Source organism: Loxodonta africana, chromosome 1 (assembly GCF_030014295.1).
Source record: "Loxodonta africana isolate mLoxAfr1 chromosome 1, mLoxAfr1.hap2, whole genome shotgun sequence".
In the NCBI taxonomy this organism is placed as follows: Eukaryota; Metazoa; Chordata; class Mammalia; order Proboscidea; family Elephantidae; genus Loxodonta; species Loxodonta africana.
Genome location: NC_087342.1, coordinates 27018639 through 27039187, shown reverse-complemented (window position 1 = coordinate 27039187; position 20549 = coordinate 27018639). Strand labels below are relative to the sequence as shown.

General features: G+C 41.7%; 1 pseudogene; it reads right to left on the bottom strand.

Moving 5' to 3' along the window:
- Positions 1-15188: 15188 nt before the first annotated feature.
- LOC100665805 (ras-related protein Rab-13-like) lies at positions 15189-17600 on the bottom strand (annotated as a pseudogene).
- Positions 17601-20549: the final 2949 nt, after the last annotated feature.

Sequence of the window (20549 nt, the reverse complement as noted above, 5' to 3'; positions counted from 1 at the left end):
CTAGGTCATGATTCTCTGTATTGTGTGGTTATCATCCATTTTGTGATCTGATGCAGAGAGGAGAGGGACCTCCTACCACCAAGAAAGAAGAGCCAGGAGTGGGGCGTGCCCTTTGGACCCAGGGTCCCTACACTGAGAAACTCCTAGGCCAAGGAAAGACTGGACAAGGTTCTTTCCCCAGAGCCGGCAGAAAGAAAAAGGCTTCACCTGGAGACAGCACCATGAATCTGGACTCTTAGACTCCTAGATTGTAAAAGAATAAATTTCTGTTTGTTAAAGTCACTACTTGTGGTATTTCTGTTATGGCAGCACCAGATAACTAACACAGGCTTTTACCAATCAGGATAATTCTCTGGAGGTCCGCCCAGGTTGTTGTGAATGTCAATAGTTTGTTCTTTTTTTATTGCTGAGTTGTATTCCACGTATGGATGTACCACAGTTTTAACTATTCACCCACTGAAGGACATCTGGGTGATTTCCAGTTTGGGTTTATTTCAAATGAAGCTGCTATAAACATTCATGCACAGGATTTTGTGTGAACATAAGTCTTCATTTCTCTGGGGTAAATGCCAAGAAGGACAATTGCTGGGATATGTGATAGGTGCATGTTAAGTTTCTTTTAAGAAATTCCCCATACTCTTTTCCAGAGTGGAGGTACCATTGTACATTTCTACCAGCAATGTATAAGTGATCCCGTTTCTCTGCATCCTTGCCAGTATTTGGTGTTGTTGCTTTTTTTCTTTTTTTAAGTCATTCTCTTAGGTGTGTAGTGATATCTCCTGAGTTTTCAATTTGCATTTTCCTGATCACTAATGATGTTGAACATCTTTTTATGTGTTTATTCCATTTACATCTGCTCTTCAGTGAAATGCTTCTTCTTGTCTGCCTTAGTTTCCTAGTGCTGCTGTGACACAAATATCACAAGTGAGCGGCTTAAAAGGACAGAAATTTATTTTTTCATAATTTAGGAGGCTAGAAGTCCAAATTCAGAATAGGGAAGATCCTTGTCTCTTTCAGCTTCTGTAGCCCTGGTGTTCCTTGGTTCCTCTGTCTTCTCCAGTTTGTGCTTTCCTTTATGTTTAATCTGCTCTTTTTATAACTCAGAAGTGATGAGGCTTAGGATACAACCTACACTAAGTAGAGCCTCATTCATAACAAAGAAAACAGTATTCCTACGTGGGATTACATTCACAGATATAGAGGTTGGACCAATGTATCTTTTGGAGGGATACAATTCAATCCATATAATGTTTTTTTGTTTTCTTTGCTTATTTTTAATAGGATTGTTTGTTTTTTAACTGTTGAGTTTTGAGAACTCTTTATATATTCTAGATACTAGTTCTTTGTCAGATATTTGACTTGAAATGATTTTCTCCCATCTGTACCTTGCCTTTTCATCTTGTAAAAGGATCTTTTGAAAAGCAAATGTTTTTCATTGTCATGAGGTCCTTTTAATTGATTTTTCTTAATTTATGGATTGTGCTTTTGGTGTCAATTCTAAGAAGTCTTTGTCTAGCCCTAGATCATTATCAATCAATGCAGAAAAAGCATTTGATAAAATTTAGCATCCATGCATGATAAAAACTCTCAGAAATCTAGGAATAGAGAACTTCCTCGACTTCATAAAGAATATCTACAAAAATCCTACAATTAACATTATAATTAATGGTGAAAAGCTGAGTGCTTCCTTCATAGGCCCTAGCAGAGGGTATGGCACAAAAGTACACAAAGGATACCAGGGGCATTAACTCATGTGATTCCTCACTTGATAGCTCATCCAAGAAGTGTCACTATCTCCCAATATCTAGGGAGCTACTTTCCAGGGCCAGCTCTTGAGACAGGGATTGGCACAGCATCTGGAGAGAGCTGACTGCTTGAGTAGTTTGTAGGAAAAGCATCACTCTCAGCACCAAGCTAGATCTCAAAGGAAAGCCTTTCAGTGGCTTCCAGAGCCATAAAGAACATCTCATAAGACTACAGGTTCCCTACGCATATACCCAAAAGAACAGAAAGCAGGAACACAAAGAGATACTTATACATCAATGTCCATTGCAGTGCTATTCACTACAGCCAAAAGATGGAATCAAGAGTATAGGTTCGTTATGGAGAGATATGACACAGCCTACTGTCATATCTACTGATTTATAGAAAGTAAACTGGAAGTCTACTGATTTATAGAAAGAACACCTTTTCCACCATCCAAGTTAGTAGTTCAAATTCTCCTTAGCAGGGCTAAATAGGAATGCATCAAGGAAGTAGGTTGGAAAAGTGGTCTCTGTCTATACGCAGCTCAGCAGGCATCTGTTTCCAACAATTTCATGGAGATTGGCTTTGTAATGAGAGGCCCAGGCTGGGATTCAGCCTTCTCCAGGGAATCATCCCACCATTATGAAGCAGGAGAAGATGAAGTGGCTAAGAAGGGAGGCAGATGTGATGTTGAGACAAAGTGAGGAGACAGGAAAATGTTTTCCATTTTATAACTGACAAGAGCTACCGCTGGATAAACCTCTTTGCCCCCCGCCTTAGCTGCTCCAGTATCCTTTTAAACGGTCTCGCAGCCTGCATTCTTGTCTGCATCAACTGATCCTACACCAAAGCACCAAAATGACCTCCCTAATACTTAAGTCTGACTAAACTACCTATATGTCCAAAGAAACCGTCATCGGTTTCCTATTGCAAGGAATAACGTCCAAATACTTTAGCCAAGCATTCATGGCACTCTGCATGTTATAACTTCACCTCTCGCCATCCCAGTCACTTAAACAGGCAATAGCAGAATGGAAAAAATATAGGCTCTAGACTCAGACCTGAGTGCAAATCTAGCTCAGTCTCTTAATAGCTTTATGATCTTGAATAACTTATTGATCTTGATGAGCCTCAGTTCCTACAAAAAAAAAATTGTTCTTGTGAGGAATAAATGAGTTAATGGGTGTAAAGTGCATGCCACGAAATAAAAAACCAAAACCAAACCCACTGCCATCAAGTCGATTCTGACTCATAGTGACCCTATAGGACAGAGTAGAACTACCCTGTAGAGTTTCCAAGGAGCACCTGGTGGATCTGAACTGCTGACCTTTTGGTTAGCAGCTGTAGCACTTAACTACTACTCCACGAGGGTTCCCAATGCCACATAATAGATGATCAGTAAATGGTAGTTATGTTTAACACAGAGGCATTCGTAGCTCAGTGGTAGAATTCTCACCTTCCATGCTGGAGTCCAGGACTGGATTCCTGGCCAATGTACCTCATGTGAAGCCTCCACCTGACTGTCAGTGGAGACTTGTGTGTTGCTGTGATGCTAAACAGGTTTCAGCAGAACTTCCAGACTAAGACAGACTAGGAAGATTTATAGAAATTGAACTGGAACCTATCTATTTCTAGAAAGAACACCTTCTTCCACCATCCAAGTTGGTAGTTCAAATTCTCCTTAGTAGTGCCATGCTAAATGTGGATGTATCAAGGCAGTAGGTTGGAAAAGTCATCTCTAGGAAGAAAGGGCTGGCAATCTACTTCCAAAAATCAACCAATGAAAACCCTACAGATCACAACAGTCTGAGCCACAACTGGTCATAGGGATGGTGCAGAAGGGGCAGCATTTTGTTCTGTTGTGCATGGCAGCTAACAACAATTTTTTATTTTTTACTAAACTGAAGCACATTGAATAGCTTTGCCTATTCCTGAAACACCCCTGAGTCTTTTCTCAGACCTAAAGGCCCTGACAAGGTTGTCAAATGTGTTTGTACAAAGACATGTGGACAGGGGACTAGCCAAGAATGGAGGGTGGGGGTAGAGGAGCATCCCATGAGGTAAGCTGCCTATTATTGGAAAGAAACAGTGAACAGAGCTCTGAAAGCGACTGAGCCAGGTCCTGATGAGAGAGCAGATACAGAAATTCAGAGTGGCTACGTAGCATCCAGCAGTTTCAGGATCTGATTTCTCTGAGCATCAGAACAAGTCCAGGTCTGTCCCTTCTCAGGTGACGAGGACACATCTCCCATCTCCTACAGGTGAACTGTCTGCTTCTTTAACAGAGAAGACTTCTCCAAATGCCATGGCCAACAACTGGGAGGTTGGCCATGGCAACTGGTCTGGGGCTTCAAATTCATCGTGTATTCACTATGGTTTGTGTAGCTGTTGCACCTCATTATGTATGTGTGTTATTATAAGAGGCCCAAGGAAATAGTGTCAAGAGACCCACTTCATAAGTACATTTGTTATTATCTCCGTTGTTCAAGCCGCACAAAATAAATGCCAGGCATTTCCGGAAATTGCTATCGATTCAGCAGCAGGTTTTACAAGGCCAATCAATAACAGTTTCCTCCCCAACCACCCCCTTTCCCACTGTATATTTATTTGTGATCAAGCTTTCTGTTCTGCCTGTGCTTTCTAGTGCTTGTAATTGGTCCAGAATAAATGGATGGCTTCATCTTTTTCCAGGAAAAATAAAGAGGGAGAAAAAAAAGCCTTGCTATTAAAAACATCTTCTTCCTCTATCCTAAAACAAAACTGTGTGAGAGAAAGAGACAGATAAGACTGAATTCAAGCCTGTCTGCCAGTGCGAGCCCTTCGGCACATAAGCCACAATTTGTGGTCTCTTTCTCCGCACCTAAGTCATGCTGTAGTAGGTGATTAAAACCCAAACCAAATCCATTGCCTTCAAGTCAATTCCAACTCATAACGACCTTATAGGACACAGTAGAACTGCCTCATAGCGTTTCCAAGGAGCAGCTGGTGGATTTGAACTGCCAACCTTTTGGTTAGCAGCTGAGCTCTTAACCACTGCACCACCAGGGCTTCAGTAGGTGATTAGGGGCCCAGAAAGCCACATAGCCCCTTCCAGTCATGAACTTATTCATCATGATGCCTTATATCTTTGTATGTCACCAAACGCATGACCGAGAGGTAAAGCAGGAAAGAACTTCCGAATTCGCCGGGCCCATCTTAAAGATGAAGCACTAAGGCTCAGAAAAAGGAAAAGTGGGTCTAAATTCAGGCCTTTTGCCTCCCTGTCCAAGGCTTTCCCCTGCTGCCCCCCTGTACCCACCAGGATGCGTGACCACATGCCTGTCACCATGGAGAAGAGGTCCTCATAAGAGTGTGTCCAGCTGTCTGCTGTGGCAGACAGCAGGATGCAGGAGGTCGGCATGCATTCCTTCCCACCACAGTATAGTCCATCCCATCCTCCTACTGGTCAAATGCCTAGTCATTGTTTCCCTGGCCTTTGGGATTCCTTGTCTCTTAGGGTCTGTCTAGACTGCCTGTCCCACTACCACCAGCTCCACATGATTAGATATGGCCCTGAGCTACAGCCAGAGCAGGTTGCTAGCAGGAGAATGGGTGTAGAAGCACAGTCAGTAGCCACGCCCAGCCTTCTGACCAGCAGGTTAGGAGCCAGTGCTTTGAGAACGGCTTCCTCCTATTCCTCCACAGTGAGGGGCCCTGGCGGTGCAGTGGTTAAGTGTTTAGCTGCTAACCAAAAGGCTGGCAGTTCGAATTCACCAGCCACTCCCTGGAAACCCTATGGGATGGCTCTACTCTGACCTATAGGGTCGCTACGAGTCAGAATTGACTCAGTGGCAACAGGTTTATTTCATTTACCAATCCCTGAACACACAGGAGAACTGTATTTCCCACTCTCCTTTGCATCTAGGATGGATGATGTGACTAGTTCTGACCAATGGATTCTAAGAAGAAGTGACATAAAGAGAAGCTTGAAAGAGTGGATGATGTGGATCTTCCAAGCTCTCTTTTCCCTTCCTTGGAGACCCTAGAAGTCAGATGTTGAGGTAATGGCGGTGCCAGATTAGACTGGATCCTTATGTCAATGAAGTTTACTTGATAAATAAATAGATATTTATGAGATGTGAGGAGAATAATCTAGCCTGACGCTTTGACCTGGATGATGGCCCATTACCCTTGCAATCTGCATTTAACTGTTGTATTATTCAAAAACAAAGAAATGATCTGAAAATATTAACTTGGAATTTCCCCTGTTTCTTATTGGCTTAGATAAAAGGCCATTAGTGGATCAAATCACCACAACTATATCGAGTGATCCCCTCTGAAAACAAAAACATTTGCCCTACAATGAGGAAGCTGTCTCCTCAGCCTTCCTCACTAGGCCTCCACTGGTAGCTTGGACCCTTACAGAAGGAAGTGTACTTCCTACTTCCCAAGGCACTCATCTTGCCACAGCTCTGGTTGTTAGAAATTTCTTCCTTAAAAACAACCAAAGTCAGCACTCCTTGGAATATATCCTAGAGAAATAAGAGCCTTTACATGAACAGATATATGCACACCCATGTTTATTGCAGCACTGTTTACAATAGCAAAAACATGGAAGCAACCAAGGTGCCCATCAATGGATGAATGGATAAATAAATTATGGTATATTCACACATTGGAATACTGCGCATCGATAAAGAACAGTGAGGAATCTGTGAAACATTTCATAAACATGGAGGAACCTGGCAGGCATTATGCTTAGTGAAATTAGTCAGCTGCAAAAGAACAAATATTGTATAAGACCACTATTATAAGAACTTGAGAAATAGTTTAAACTGAGAAGAAAACATTCTTTTGTGGTTACAAGGAGGGGGGAGGGAGGGAGGGTGGGAGAGGGGCATTCACTAATTACATAGTAGATAAGAACTACTTTAGGTAAAGGGAAAGACAGCACACAATACAGGCGAGGTCAGCACAATTGGACTAAACCAAAAGCAAAGAAGTTTCCTGAATAAACTGAATGCTTCAAAGGCCAGCGTTAGCAGGGGAAGGAGTCTGGGGACCATGGTTTCACGGGACATCTAAGTCAACTGGCATAATAAAATCTATTAAGAAAACATTCTGCATCCCACTTTGAAGAGTGGCATCTGGGGTCTTAAACGCTAGCAAGCAGCCATCTAAAATGCATCAATTGGTCTCAACCCACCTGGATCAAAGGAGAATGAAGAACACCAAGGACACAAGGCGATTACGAGCCCAAGAGACAGAAAGGGCCACATGAACTAGAGACTACATCATCCTGAGACCAGAAGAACTACATGGCGCCTGGCTACAACCGATGACTGCCCTGACAGGGAACACAACAGAGAATCCCTGAGGGAGCAGAAGAGCAGTGGGATGCAGACCCCAAATTTTCATAAGACTGACTGAGACTAGAAAGACCCCAGTGGTCATGGCCCCCAGACCTTCTGTTGGCCCAGGACAGGAACCATTCCCGAAGCCAAGTCTTCAGACATGGATTGGACTGGACAATGGGTTGGAGAGGGATGCTGGTAAGGAGTGAGCTTCTTGGATCTGGTGGACACTTGAGACTGTGTTGACATCTCCTGCCTGGAGGGCAGATGAGAGGGTGGAGGGGGTTAGAAGCTGGTGAACTGGACATGAAAAGAGAGAGTGGAGGGAGAAAGCAGACTGTCTCATTAGGGGGAGAGTAATTGGGAGTATGTAGCAAGGTGTATACGGGTTTTGTGTGAGAGACTGACTTGATTTGTAAACTTTCACTTAAAGCACAATAAAAATTAAAAAAAAAAAAAACAACCAAAGTCAGAATCTCGGTTACTTCCACCCTTTGGTCTTAGCTCTACCCTCTAAACTTCTAGAATAACAAAGAACAACTCTATACTTCTCCCAAACAGCTCTTCCTCAGGATGAAGTTACAATCTCCTTTAATCAAAGGAGATTTCTTTCCAAGGCTTTCTTTATCAAGCTATCACTAATAAGTCAAATCCCAATAGAAAGTAGGCCAAAGCATTGCCCCAATTACTTTGTTGTGTTAGGATTTTAAAAGATTAAATATATATGTATATACATATTTCAAATAAATGGAATTCTACCTGGGGCCTAAAATTCTTTCGGTTACAGAAAGATTTCTATCATGGCAATATTTGTCTTATTGGGATATGTATATTGTCTGCTGAGTACCTGAACAGGATTATGGGAAGTAGTTTTCTATCACCATAAGCTCAGAAAAAAAGCCAGTGAAACACAGGCAAATAGATTATGATTTCATCGACAGGTCTTTTCATAAACTAATGGGTTGCCTAACCTATTCCTGACTGCCATCCTCCACAGGGTCTTGTAAGCAGATTGCCAAGGAGTTTGTTGAACTTGGCAAATTGAAACACTGGGCTTGTTTGACTTCCCATTTCTGTGAATGATTGTCAGGTATTTTAACAATATGTGAATGTGCTAAGAACTCCTAATGGGGCATTAGTTAGGTAAATAAGCGATTCAGTTGAAATGGTAACGTTACTACAGACAAAAATCTACTCATTTTCTTCTTAATAGTGGATTCCCCTCCAGCTTTAAGTGGAGAATTTTAAATGCGTGTATCTGTGTGAGGTTTCTGAGTGCTGTAATTCACGTTTGATCATTAGAGCTCCTAGAGGAGAGATAACATGACAATTTTATGGAAAGACTAAAGGAATTAAATCAAGATGAGGGCTAAAAAAACACATGAAAAAAACTTAACCTTATTAGTAAACTTTTCTTTTTTTTTCACATTTCAAATTAGAATACCTGGTATTGGCATGGTTAGGGAAAACAATTTTATATACTTTGTCCCTGCATGGCGTTCTGGTGGCACAGTGGTTAAGAGCTTGGCTGCTAACCAGAAGGTTGGCAGTTCAAATCCACCAGCGGTTGCTTGCAAACCCTATGGGGCAGTCCTACTCTGTCCTATAGGAGGTTGCTATGAGTAGGAATCAATTCGATGGGTTTTTTGCTTTGCTTTGTTTTGTCCCTGAATGATGCAAATGGTTAAAGTGCTGGGTTGTTAAATAAAAGGTTGAAGGTTTGAATCTACCTAGAGGCACCTCGAAAGAAAGTCCTGGTGATCTGCTTCCGAAAAATCAGCACAGTGCTGCTCTGACACACACGGGGTCACCATGAGTTGGAGTGATCAGCATAGTGCTGCTCTGACACACATGGGGTCATCATGAGTTGGAGTGATCAGCACAGTGCTGCTCTGACACACACGGGGTCACCATGAGTTGCAGTGATCAGCACAGTGCTGCTCTGATACACACGGGGTCATCATGAGTTGGAGTGATCAGCACAGTGCTGCTCTGATACACACGGGGTCATCATGAGTTGGAGTGATCGGCACAGTGCTGCTCTGACACACACGGGGTCATCATGAGTTGGAGTGATCAGCACAGTGCTGCTCTGACACACACGGGGTCACCATGAGTTGTGCTGCTCTGACACACACGGGGTCACCATGAGTTGTGCTGCTCTGACACACACGGGGTCACCATGAGTTGTGCTGCTCTGACACACATGGGGTCACCATGAGTTGGAGTAGACTCAACGACACCTAGTGAGGGAGCATAAATTAGGACAATCTTTTTGAAAGACAATTTGACAAATGTATCAAAAACCTCTAAAGTGTGCATGCCCTTTGACCCAGACCCAGTGAGTTCACTTCTAGGAATTTATTCTAAGGAACTAATACTGGGTGTGTGTAAAGATTTACCTACAAAGATGCTTATTTCTGTGTTATTTACAATAGCAGCAAACTGGAAACAAACCATATAGCCCACAAAGGAACCTGGCTTCTTAAAAAACATGGTCATTCATCTATACAATGTTATACAAGCATTAAAAATAGTTTTACAGAAGACTTACTAATATTAAAAAAAAAATGTTCCCAATATATTGTTAAGTTTAAAAAGTAAGCTTTAAAATAGTACTTTCAGGATATCAATTTTGCAAACATATATATACACAAAGAATAAAGACCTATCAAAATTTAACTTTTTTTACCTCTGAGGACAGAGGTTACGGGTGGTTTTTAGTTCCTTCTTTAGCTCTTCTGAATTTCTCCAAACATTTTAGAGTGAGCACATAATATATTTATGTAGAAAAATATTATAATGAGATTTAATCTTTTATGTAAGAGATTCTAATTTCTCAAGATGCTGTCGTTATGGAGAAAGCTGGCACCTCTTTCTTACTGGTTTCACTTACGAAGCTAAGTGAACCAAACCTTCTGCTGGCACACTAATTAGTGCAGAGCCAAACATAACCCATCTTTTCAAACAAGTCTGAAAACCGACAGATAATTCCACAATTACCCAAGATACTTGACTCAGTGGCACTCTAAATAAAGGCATTTATGGAATTCCAAATCTAGGAAAGGAATGTTAGTATTGCCACTCAAAAGCATTCTACATGGAGTCAAAACATGTGGGATTAAGCTCTAACTCGCACAAATCTGTCTTGGAAGAAGTATAGCCAGAATGATCCTTAGAAGCGAGGATGGTAAGGCTTCATCTCACATACCTGGGACATGTTATTAGGAGGGACCAGTCCCTGGAGAAGGACACCATGCTTGGTAAAGTAGAGGGTGAGTGAAAAAGACGAAGACCTTTAATAAGATGGGTTGACACAGTGGCTGCAATGATGGGATCAAACATAGCAATAATTGTGAGAATGGCGCAGGATCGGGCAGTGTTTTGTTCTGTTGTGCATAGGGTCTCTATGAGTCGGCACCTAAAGACAACTGACATTAACTAGTGGGTAACCTTGAGCAAGTCTCCTAGTCCTACTATAGAACTCTTAGACAAAAACAAAACAAACCTGTTGCGTAAAAGTCGCTTCCGTCTCATAGCAACACTGTAAGACAAAGCAGAGTTTCCAAGGCTGTAAATCTTTACAGAAGTTGACTGTCAAACTGCCCACCTTTTGGTTAGCAGCTGAGCATTTAACCACTACACCACCAGGGCCTCTTACTCTCAGATCAGAAACATCTAAATACAGATATTTAAAAAATATCTATATTTTTAAATGGATATAAAACGTCAATGTGTATTTTTTTAATCCAAAATATCATCAAGGCAGTCACACATGACACATGGTGCAGCTTTGAGCCACCCTACTCTCAAATCTCAATCTTGGTTGGAATGACAAAAGGAAGAGAACTGATTTTATCTTATTTTTTTCCTTTGTTTTGATGTTTGTGAAATGAAACATTCACTCGTGCAAAAAGAGCCTATGTCTTAAATGTACCACTCGACAAATTAGTATAAAATGAATCCCTCCATAAGCTCCACTCAGGTGAATACACAGAATGTGGCCAGCACCTCAGAAGGCCTGGGTGTGCCGCTTCACAATCACACCTCCTTTCTGTCCTCTGCGGAAACCCTGGTGGTGTAGTGGTTAAGTGCTATGGCTGCTAACCAAAAGGTCTGCAGTTCAAATCTACCAGGTGCTCTTTGGAAACTCTGTGGGGCAGTTCTACTCTGTCCTATAGGGTCTAATGAGTGGGAATCGACTCAAGGGCAACAATGTCTCACACCTGACATTATTGTGGTCATTTCCTTGATTTGCTTTAGTTTATTATCGTTGTTGTCATGTGCCGTCGATTCCCACTCATAGCGACCCTACAGGACAGTGTAGAACTGCCCCATAGGGCTTCCCAGGCTTAAATCTTTACAAGAGCCGATCACCAGTTCTTTTCTCCGGAGGAGCCGCTGATGGGTTCGAACCACCAGCCTTTTGGTTAGCAGCTGAGTGCTTAACCATTGCGCCATCAGGGCTCCTTCTTTAGAGTTTACCACTGAAATGTGCATCTCTGAACAATATAGTTAACGTTCATTTACTTCTGAATGTTACATAAATGGAATCAAACAGGGAGAAAAATGATTACCATGATAATGACATAAACATTTTGTGGAGTATGAAGAATACACAGGTGAGTGACATTATTTTCAGTAATCCTATTGTGTGGGGATGTAAACAATGGGTTTCAGTCCTCTAAAAGGTGGCTGGTCTCACAGTTTTGGTGATGAGTCATCCCACTCAGGTCTAGAGCTCATCGCCCCTCCAGGTGGTCAGCACAGGCTCACATTCATGGGCCCCCTAGAGCTCTGTGGCTTCTAGTGCCACCTGAATGGAAAAAACACTCACCTGAGGCTGAGGGGTTCCGTAAATACCTGCTTTGTTCCTAAACAAGCAGGCTTCCCTCTGCTGAGTTCTCCAGCTAGTATCAAGGCTCTGAGGTTAATTCTTGGCTAGAAATCAACACACAGAGAGCAATGGTTTCTGATGAGCTTATAATAAGCAAGTTCAAGTTCAAGACACACTGTCTTTTTGCTTTTAGATGCTGGAAAGAAGGTGCTAATCTCCTCGCCTGTTGGAAAAAAATATTACCCTGTCATGCAGCTACCTAAATCAAGAACAATTTTAAATATATATACATATTTTTTACACACACATATATGTGTGTGTGTATATATATATATATATTTTTAAATAGATCCCCTTCCCCTCCTCCACCAGTTCATTATGTCCTTAGGCCCAGCTGTTTAAACTCCCCCTACAATTTTTATGAGTCCCAAGAAAATGTATCAACATATTCTCTGGTGTCACAGGCTTCAGGGTTACAACTTACCTTTGTCCCAGTTCTGGAACTATCCTCAGCTCTTTGATGTCACCTGCCACCTAGTGAACTGATCCTTGGGGCTTCGAGTGCTGGAGGCTCAGTACCACTGTCGGTTTCCCAGCTGGCATTTGGCCAATGCTTGCCATTCCTCTTGTGCAACCACCCATGCATGTACACAGGAGCACATGCATGTGTGAATGAGTGCATGTGTTCAGGCATGTGTGGGTACACTGTCTGCTCATTCCACAAGCAGACAGCATTACCATGGACTATAGCAATAACAGTAAAAATGCCTTTTATGTAGTAAATGCTGGTTGAATAAGTGAATAAATGAGCAAATGCTCCACCTGGTTCCTTGCCTCAACATTCCTCCTTTTCCCACCAGTGAGGCCACTAGACTCCCACCTTCAGGCTCAATCCTGCATCACTCCTAGGAACAATTCAGAACTTAGTCAAATAGAATTTAAGGGACTTTAGTTCAGATTCTCAAAGTCTCAGAATTTAGTGTACTTGTAAGTCCTCCTATGGTGACGCTGAGTCCATATTTGGACCACTGCCTTGTTCCTTTCCCATAGCCTCCTCTGTGTACCTCAATTCTAGAACCTAGAGCACTTGCTACCAGGCCCCATCCTGTAACCTTTGCCAACTATCACCACTTCCATTAAAGACTGTACCTCTTTCTCTTGAATTCTCATAGCTGGGACCCTGCTTCCTAACCCTCCATGATGCTCAGTCTTTGCCTGAATTGGCACATGGCACTGGATCATCACTGAAAGAGTTTCTGCTGGGACTTTTACCTCTCCCTGGTCCTTCTTGATCTTAACAAATTGTCACCTCTCACCATACTCTTCATATGCCAGGTCTACCCAACAGAATTCCTTACCCCACTAGAGGCTGGATCTGCCCACAGCTCATCATGATAGGCATCTTTACTCCCCAGTCTACCCTTCTCCTGATCTTCCCTGTCCATTGCCTAAGGAAAATCTCTTTAATTTTTAAATTAAAGCTAACAATAAATTTCAAAAGTAACAAACTTTCAAAATAAGCAAAAAAGAACAGCCATAATCTAACTACCTGAAGACAAATGGTTAAAATCTTAGGGCAAACGAAGAGACATACCATGTTCATAGATTGAAAGACTCAATATAATTAAGATGTCAATTCTTTATATATTCACCTATGTAATTAATGGCATTCCAATCAAATTCCCAGCAAGATTTTTTTTTTGCAAATACGGAGAAGCTGATTCTAAAGTTTATATTAGAAAGGCAAAGGAATTAGAATAACAAAAAGAAATTTGATAAAGAAGAATGAAGTTGGAGAATTCATACTACCTGATTTCAAGATTTACTATAAACCTGTAGTAATCAGGATAGCGTAGCAAAAGAATGGACACATAGATCATTGGAACAGAATACAGTCCAGAAACAATCCCATAAAAATATGGCCAATTGGTTTTTTTTACAGAGGTTCAAAGGCACTTTTTTTTTAAAAGAACGATGTTGAAACAACTGGACATCTATTTGCAAATATACAAACCACTTCAACCTGAACTTCACAACTTACAGAAAAATAATGACTCCAAATCACATATCTAAATATAAAATGTAAAGCTAAAAGAAGAAAAAAAAGGGGGACGGTATTTTCATGACCTAGGTTGGGTAAAGACTTCTTAGACATGATACTAAAAGTACAGTCCATTGATTGGACTTCATCAAAATTAAATGCCTTTTATCATTAAATATACTAGTAAGAGAAGACTGAAGAAAACAGCTGCAAATTTCGTATCTGACAAAAGGCTTGTATCTGGAATATATAAAACACTCTCAAAACTTAACAGTAAGAAAACAAATAATTTTTTTTTTAATGGGTAAGAGACTTGAATAGGCACTTAATCATAGAGAATATACCAATGGTAAATAAACACATAAAGCAGTCCTCAATATCATTGTAGTTGTTGTTGTTAGGTGCCCTTGAGTCAGTTCTGGCTCATAGCAACCCTATGTACAACAGAACGAAACACTGCTGGGTCCTGTGCCTCACAATCATTGTTATACATAAGCCCATTTTTGAAACTACTATGTCAGTCCATCTCATTGATGGTCTTCCACTTTTTCACTGACTTTCTACTTTACCAAGCATGATGTCCTTCTCCAGGTACTAATCCCTCCTGATAACATGTCCAAAGTATGTGAGACGTAACCTCGCCAACCCTTGCTTCTAAGGAACATTCTGGTTGTACTTCTTCCAAAACAGAGTTGTTCATTCTTCTGGCAGTCCATGGTATATTCAATATTTTTCACCAACACCACAATTCAAAGGCATCAATTCTTCTTCGGTCTTTCTTATTCATTGTCCAGCTTTCACAAGCATATGATGCAATTGAAAATGCCATGGCTTGGGTCAGGCACACCTTAGTCTTCAAAGTGACATCTTTGCTTTTAACACTTTAAAGAGGTCTTTTGCAGCAGATTTGCCCAATGCAATGTATCTTTTGATTTCTTTATTGCTGCTTCCACATGCGTTGATTGTGGAGCCAAGTAAAATGAAATTAACTTCATTAGCCATTAGGAAATGCAAATTTAAACCATGATATCCAAAAAAAAAAAAAAACTCGAACGCATTGCTATCAAGTTGATTTCGACTCACAGTGACCCTATAAGACAGAGCAGAACTGCCCCCATAGGGTTTCCAACACTGTAAATCTTAATGGAAGCAGACTGCCACATCTTTCTCCTGTGGAGCACTTGGTGGGATTAAACCCACTGACCTTTAGGTTAGCAGCTGAGTGCTTTTAACCACTGTGCCATTAGGACTCCTTAATGAGATACCACTACACATCTAGTGGAATTGCTAATTAAAAAAAAAAAATCTGACAATACCAAGTGTTGCTAAGAATGCAGAGAAACTGGAACTCTCATGCACTGCTGGAAGGAAAGCAAAAAGAGAGGTACAGCCACTCTGGAAAACAGTTTGATAGGTTCTTATAAAGTTAAACATTCACCTACCATATGACCTAGCAATCCCACTCATAGGTATTTACCCAAGAGAAATAAAAACATCATGTTCACACAAAAACCTCTTCACAAATGTTTATATTAACTTTATTCATAGTACCCCAAAGTGGACAACCCGATGTTTTTTAACAAGTGAATGAATACGGTGATATAGACATACAACGGAATACTGCTCAGCAACAAAAAGAAAGGAACCATAGATGCACAATCTCAACGGCATCATGCTGAGTGAAAGAAGTCGTTCTTAAAAGATTACATACTGTATGATCACATTTATATGACATTCTGGAAAAAGCAAAACCATACCAATAGAGGACAGATTAGTGGTCGTTAGAAATTAGGGGTGGGAAGGGGAAGCACTTGATTGACGGACTGATTGATTGATTGAGGTGATGGAACTGTTCACTATTCTGATCATTGTGGTGGTTACACAAATCTATGCATAGCCAAAATCCATAGAACTGTACACTAAAAAAAAAAAAAAAAGATTGATTTGAATTAAAAAGTTTGAGCACATTTCACCTGAATATTTTTCTGTATGGATATTTATTAATAGAATCATCCTATATTACACAATACTGTATAATCCATTTTAATTTTAAAATGCTGTAAATAGCTTTCAATGTAATTAAATATGGATCTACCTATCAATTTTTAATGTTTTTCCATTAAAATTAAAATTTAATTGTATTCCATGGAAGGGATATAACATATTATGAAGCAATCCCATGTTATTGGACATTTGGGTTGTTTCTGATTTTTCAGTATTAGAAATGATGTGATAACCCTTAATTATGCTTCAGACAAATTTTTAGAAGTAGACTTGCTGGGTCAGAAGTTTGAACTTTATAAAAGGTTTTTGACATGCAGTGTGAAAATATCCTCCAGAAAAATAGTGCCCCAATTATCCTCCCTCCATGAGGCAATGAACCTGCCCACTTCCCCATATACAGGTCCACACCACCACACACTCTAGCACACTACCTGGCACATACTATAAAAAACCAAACCCACTGCTGTCAAGTTGATTCCGATTCATTATGACCCTACAGGACAGAGTAGAACTGCCCCTTAGGGTTTCCAAGGAGCGGCTGGTAGATTTGAACTGCCAACCTTTTGGTTAGCAGGCAAACTCTTAACCGCTGCACCACCTGGACCCCCAGCACATAGAAGGCATTATTTAATATTTGTTTAAAAATAAATGAATGAATGACCTAGCTTCCTCATTAAAAATATTCTTCTATTTATCACCAAATATCTTGGAATTACTTAAGCATTTGTTCAGCATCATTCAGTACCTAGAGCAGTGGTCACCTAACATTTGTGTGTGTGTGCGCGCGCGCGTACACGTGCAAACAGTGGCCTCTAATCTGAGAAAAACCGAGTGACAGGATAGGACCGACCCTTCAGAGGGCGGTGCTGAGCAAGCCACTCACAGGACCCTAAAACCTGATCCAGTAACAGAATAAATCCAGATATTTACATTTAGGTTTGTCCTGGAAACCCAGGATGATCTAGAGCCATCCATCCTTCCTTCCTCCCTTTCTTCCTACCTTCTCACCTTCTCTCCGTTCCTTGATTCTTCCACCTCACCCCCTCTGCCTCCTTCTCCTTGCCTCTATTCTACCTCTTTTCCTTCTTCTATCCCCTTCCTTTTCTTCTTCTCTATTTTCTCCTCATGCTCCTTACCACCTACCCATTTATTACTCCAAGCCCCATCAGCTGTTTCTCCCCTGCCCAGCCCCTCAGCCCTGCCTCCCTCAGGTCCAGCCTCCGGGCTCAGGGTGGGGAGGCAGGCAAGGGACCTCAGCCTGGGGACCTCAGCCCAGGGAGTACTCATTGATGTTCTTCTTGTCACAGGTGTTCAGGTCAGTGCTGCAGTCTTGTTGCTGTTTCCCCATCTCCAGCCCCCTGGCTTGAGCAAGATACCCCGGGCCAGGGAACTGAAGGCCTCATCAGCATGCATTCATACTGTATGTGGCACTTGTCTCAAAAAGTCTGAATCTATGCTCCCAAGCCAGCTTACTGGCCTGCTCCCTTTGCGACATCCTCTTGGCCTCCGTGTCACACTTGTTCCCCAGTAAGAGGCGCTTCACCATCACCGAGGCATTCTCTTTGATGCTCTTCATTCAGTTCTCAATATTCTCCAAGGATTTCTCATCTGTGATATGGTATGCTACGATAATGCCCATGGCTCTATAGTAAATAAACCAAAACTCTTGCCATCGAGTTGATTCTGACTCATAGCCATTCTATACTTAGTAGTTATGGTCTTAAATTGCTCTTGGCCAGCCATGTCCCAGACCTGCAGTTTGATCTTTGCCTCTGTGTTCACAATGAGGATCTTGAAAGTTAGTTCCGACAGTGGAGATGTAGATGTTATTGAAGTTGTCCTCTGCAAAGTGAATGATCAGACAAGTATTGCCCACCCCATCTTGAAGACATTGTCTAGGCTTCGGCCATGGTGGAGACTGGGGGGAGGAGGAGAAGGGGTAGGGAAGCCCCAGGCAGCAGTAGGCGGGATAGGATGGTTGCCCAACAGGAGAGCCCCAGAGCCCATGCCAGGAAGTTTTCCTCCCTGCCAAATATTTTTCATCAAACCCCACCAATAAAAAAATTTTTAGCACTTATCCCAATACATTTATTTATATTTTTTGGTTGTTATGCACATACTCTTGTCAATCTGTGCATTAGAGATTGACAAAGCTTAATTTCTTTCTTTTTTTGGGTTGAAAATAAGCATAAGTAGAAGCTCTAAAATCTTCTCCCCATTCTCTACAAAACCATTCTTTATACCCCCCAGGCTGTGCACATTTTGCCAACCAGTGCCCTAAGGCGCCTAGACACCCAGCATTCTGCATGGATAACACAGTCCCACTCCTCAGGGTGTCACAGGCCGTCCAGTGAACAACTGCCATGAGAACTTCCCAGATATGAGTGTCACATAAAAGCAGGAGAGGGGCTATTACTGCCATTTAGGGAAGAGAAGAGTGCCTTCAGGGAAGAGGGGGCCTTAGAGCCGACTGTGACATATAAAACAGTTGTGAGTTCCATATCCTGAGGAAACCCTTCTTTGCTCAAGTTCTACTCCAACCTCAGCGACCATACAGGATGGTGGAGGGGGGAGGGCTGTTGAGTAGAGAACAGTCTGTACACCTGCCATGTATGGCTGTTGGTGGGTTTTTCTTTGTGCCTTTTTTTTTTTTTTTCTGTTTGTTTAATGTATACATATTTCCCCTCCTGCCTTTAGGACACACACAGTGACACACATTTTAGTTTTGGCAAGGGACAGTGCCAGGTGGGTGTGGAGGAAGAGACCCTGGATAGAGGTGTCTGAACTGTGGTAGGTTAAGGTCCCATGCCAGTTCATTGGCTTGTTTTGTTTTAGTTGTGGTAAATGTGTGTGTGCCTCTAAAAAAATTGCCATTTTAATGTTTTTTTACATGTACAAGTCAGTGACATTAATTACATCTTTCTATTTTTAAATATAGGAATCACACCCCCCAGAGTAGGAGCAAGGACAGATGATCTTTCAAGACCTTTTCCACTTCACTGCCTGTGAGGAGCTCAGAACCAAAACCAACCAAACCCAGTGCCGTCAAGTCAATTCCAACTCATAGCGACCCTATAGGACAGAGTAGAGCTGCCCCATAGAGTTTCCAAGGAGCGCCTGGTGGATTCAAACTGCAGACCCTTTGGTTAGCAGCTGTAGCACTTAACCACTACGCCGCCAGGGTTTCCTGAGGAGCTCAGAGACAACTAAAAAAAAATGCATGTGAACACCAGACGCACAGGATGCTTTGAGTATTTATTTCTAAAATATGGCTCTGACCCCATTTGCTTAACAGCTTCAGTGGCTCCCTCCTACCTACAGAATGAAATTCCAAACTCCCCATGGTGTAAACCAACACACTTCAAGTTCTGACCTCCGCCACATCTACAGCTACTTTCCCCCATTTCTTGCCAGATACCCCAAACCATATGCTCCTCCCTGTACACACTGGCTTTATCCACAACAGCTCAGGCAATTCCTTCCTTCCCTGCTCCGATTCTCTAAGTCCTACTCGCCTTCTTGACCCAGTTCAGAAGCCCAGTGTGAAGCCTCCCCACTTCTATCTACCACCTTCCCACAGAGAATCAAGTTCATGTTCCTCTGGGTATCTATTACCATTCATTTCTTTGTTAGAGCACTTACCTTAATCTGCTGTGGAATACAGACAGCTACATCCATTTCTGTCTCTTGCTGAAGACTAAAAGCTCTCTGAGGGTAGGGTAAAATGCTGCATTCTCTCTCTTCTGTTACATAGCACCTAATCTTAAACCAATGAGAAGGAAGGGCAGCTAACCTTCCATAGTAAATGGAGGCCATTACCACCTCATCCAAGAAGCTGTTTAAGTTTTCTTAAGCATCACAAATTTTCTTCAAACTGCAACAAGCACAGATTGGGCAGGATAGGGGGACTTCAAAGGTTTTGTCTTGACTTCTTATATTTGACAAGACCATGAGACTTTCAAGTGGAGATGTTTGGATATGGTCAGATATTCCAGTCATCGTGATCTAAGAAGACATAAAGATCCAGTATTCATCAGCAGACAGATGGGAGTAAAAACTCTGAGTGTATGAGGTTTCCCAGACAAGTCACAGAGTGAGTAGAGCACTGAGATGAAGGGAGAACCTAAAGCGACACCAACATTTGGTAGGCAGAGGAAGAAGTGACGACGAAGGAGATCAAGGGGTATAATTAAAAAAAAAAAAAAATACGAGGAAAGTCAGGGATTTCGGAGTTTCAAAGAGGAAGGAAGTAGTAAACTGTGAAATGCTCAGAAGTCCAATAAAGCCAGAGCTAGAAACTGTTCGTGGACTTTGGCAGTTGGAAGGTCTTGCCTGATTTAACAAGAGTAGTTTCCACTGTGGTTAAGTTACAACATTGGTGTTAACAGAGTAAAGCTAGAAAGAGGACAATATTTTCCAAAGCTGGAATGAAATGGAAGATGAGAGATAGGGCTGTAGGTTGGCGGCATAGGGCTCAAGAGGAGAATTTGTTTGGTTCTCTGTTACTATGAGAGAAATTTAAGCATGCTTATATATTTTTTTTATAGGCTAAAGGAAAGAAATCAGTATTAAAAATACTGAAGATATA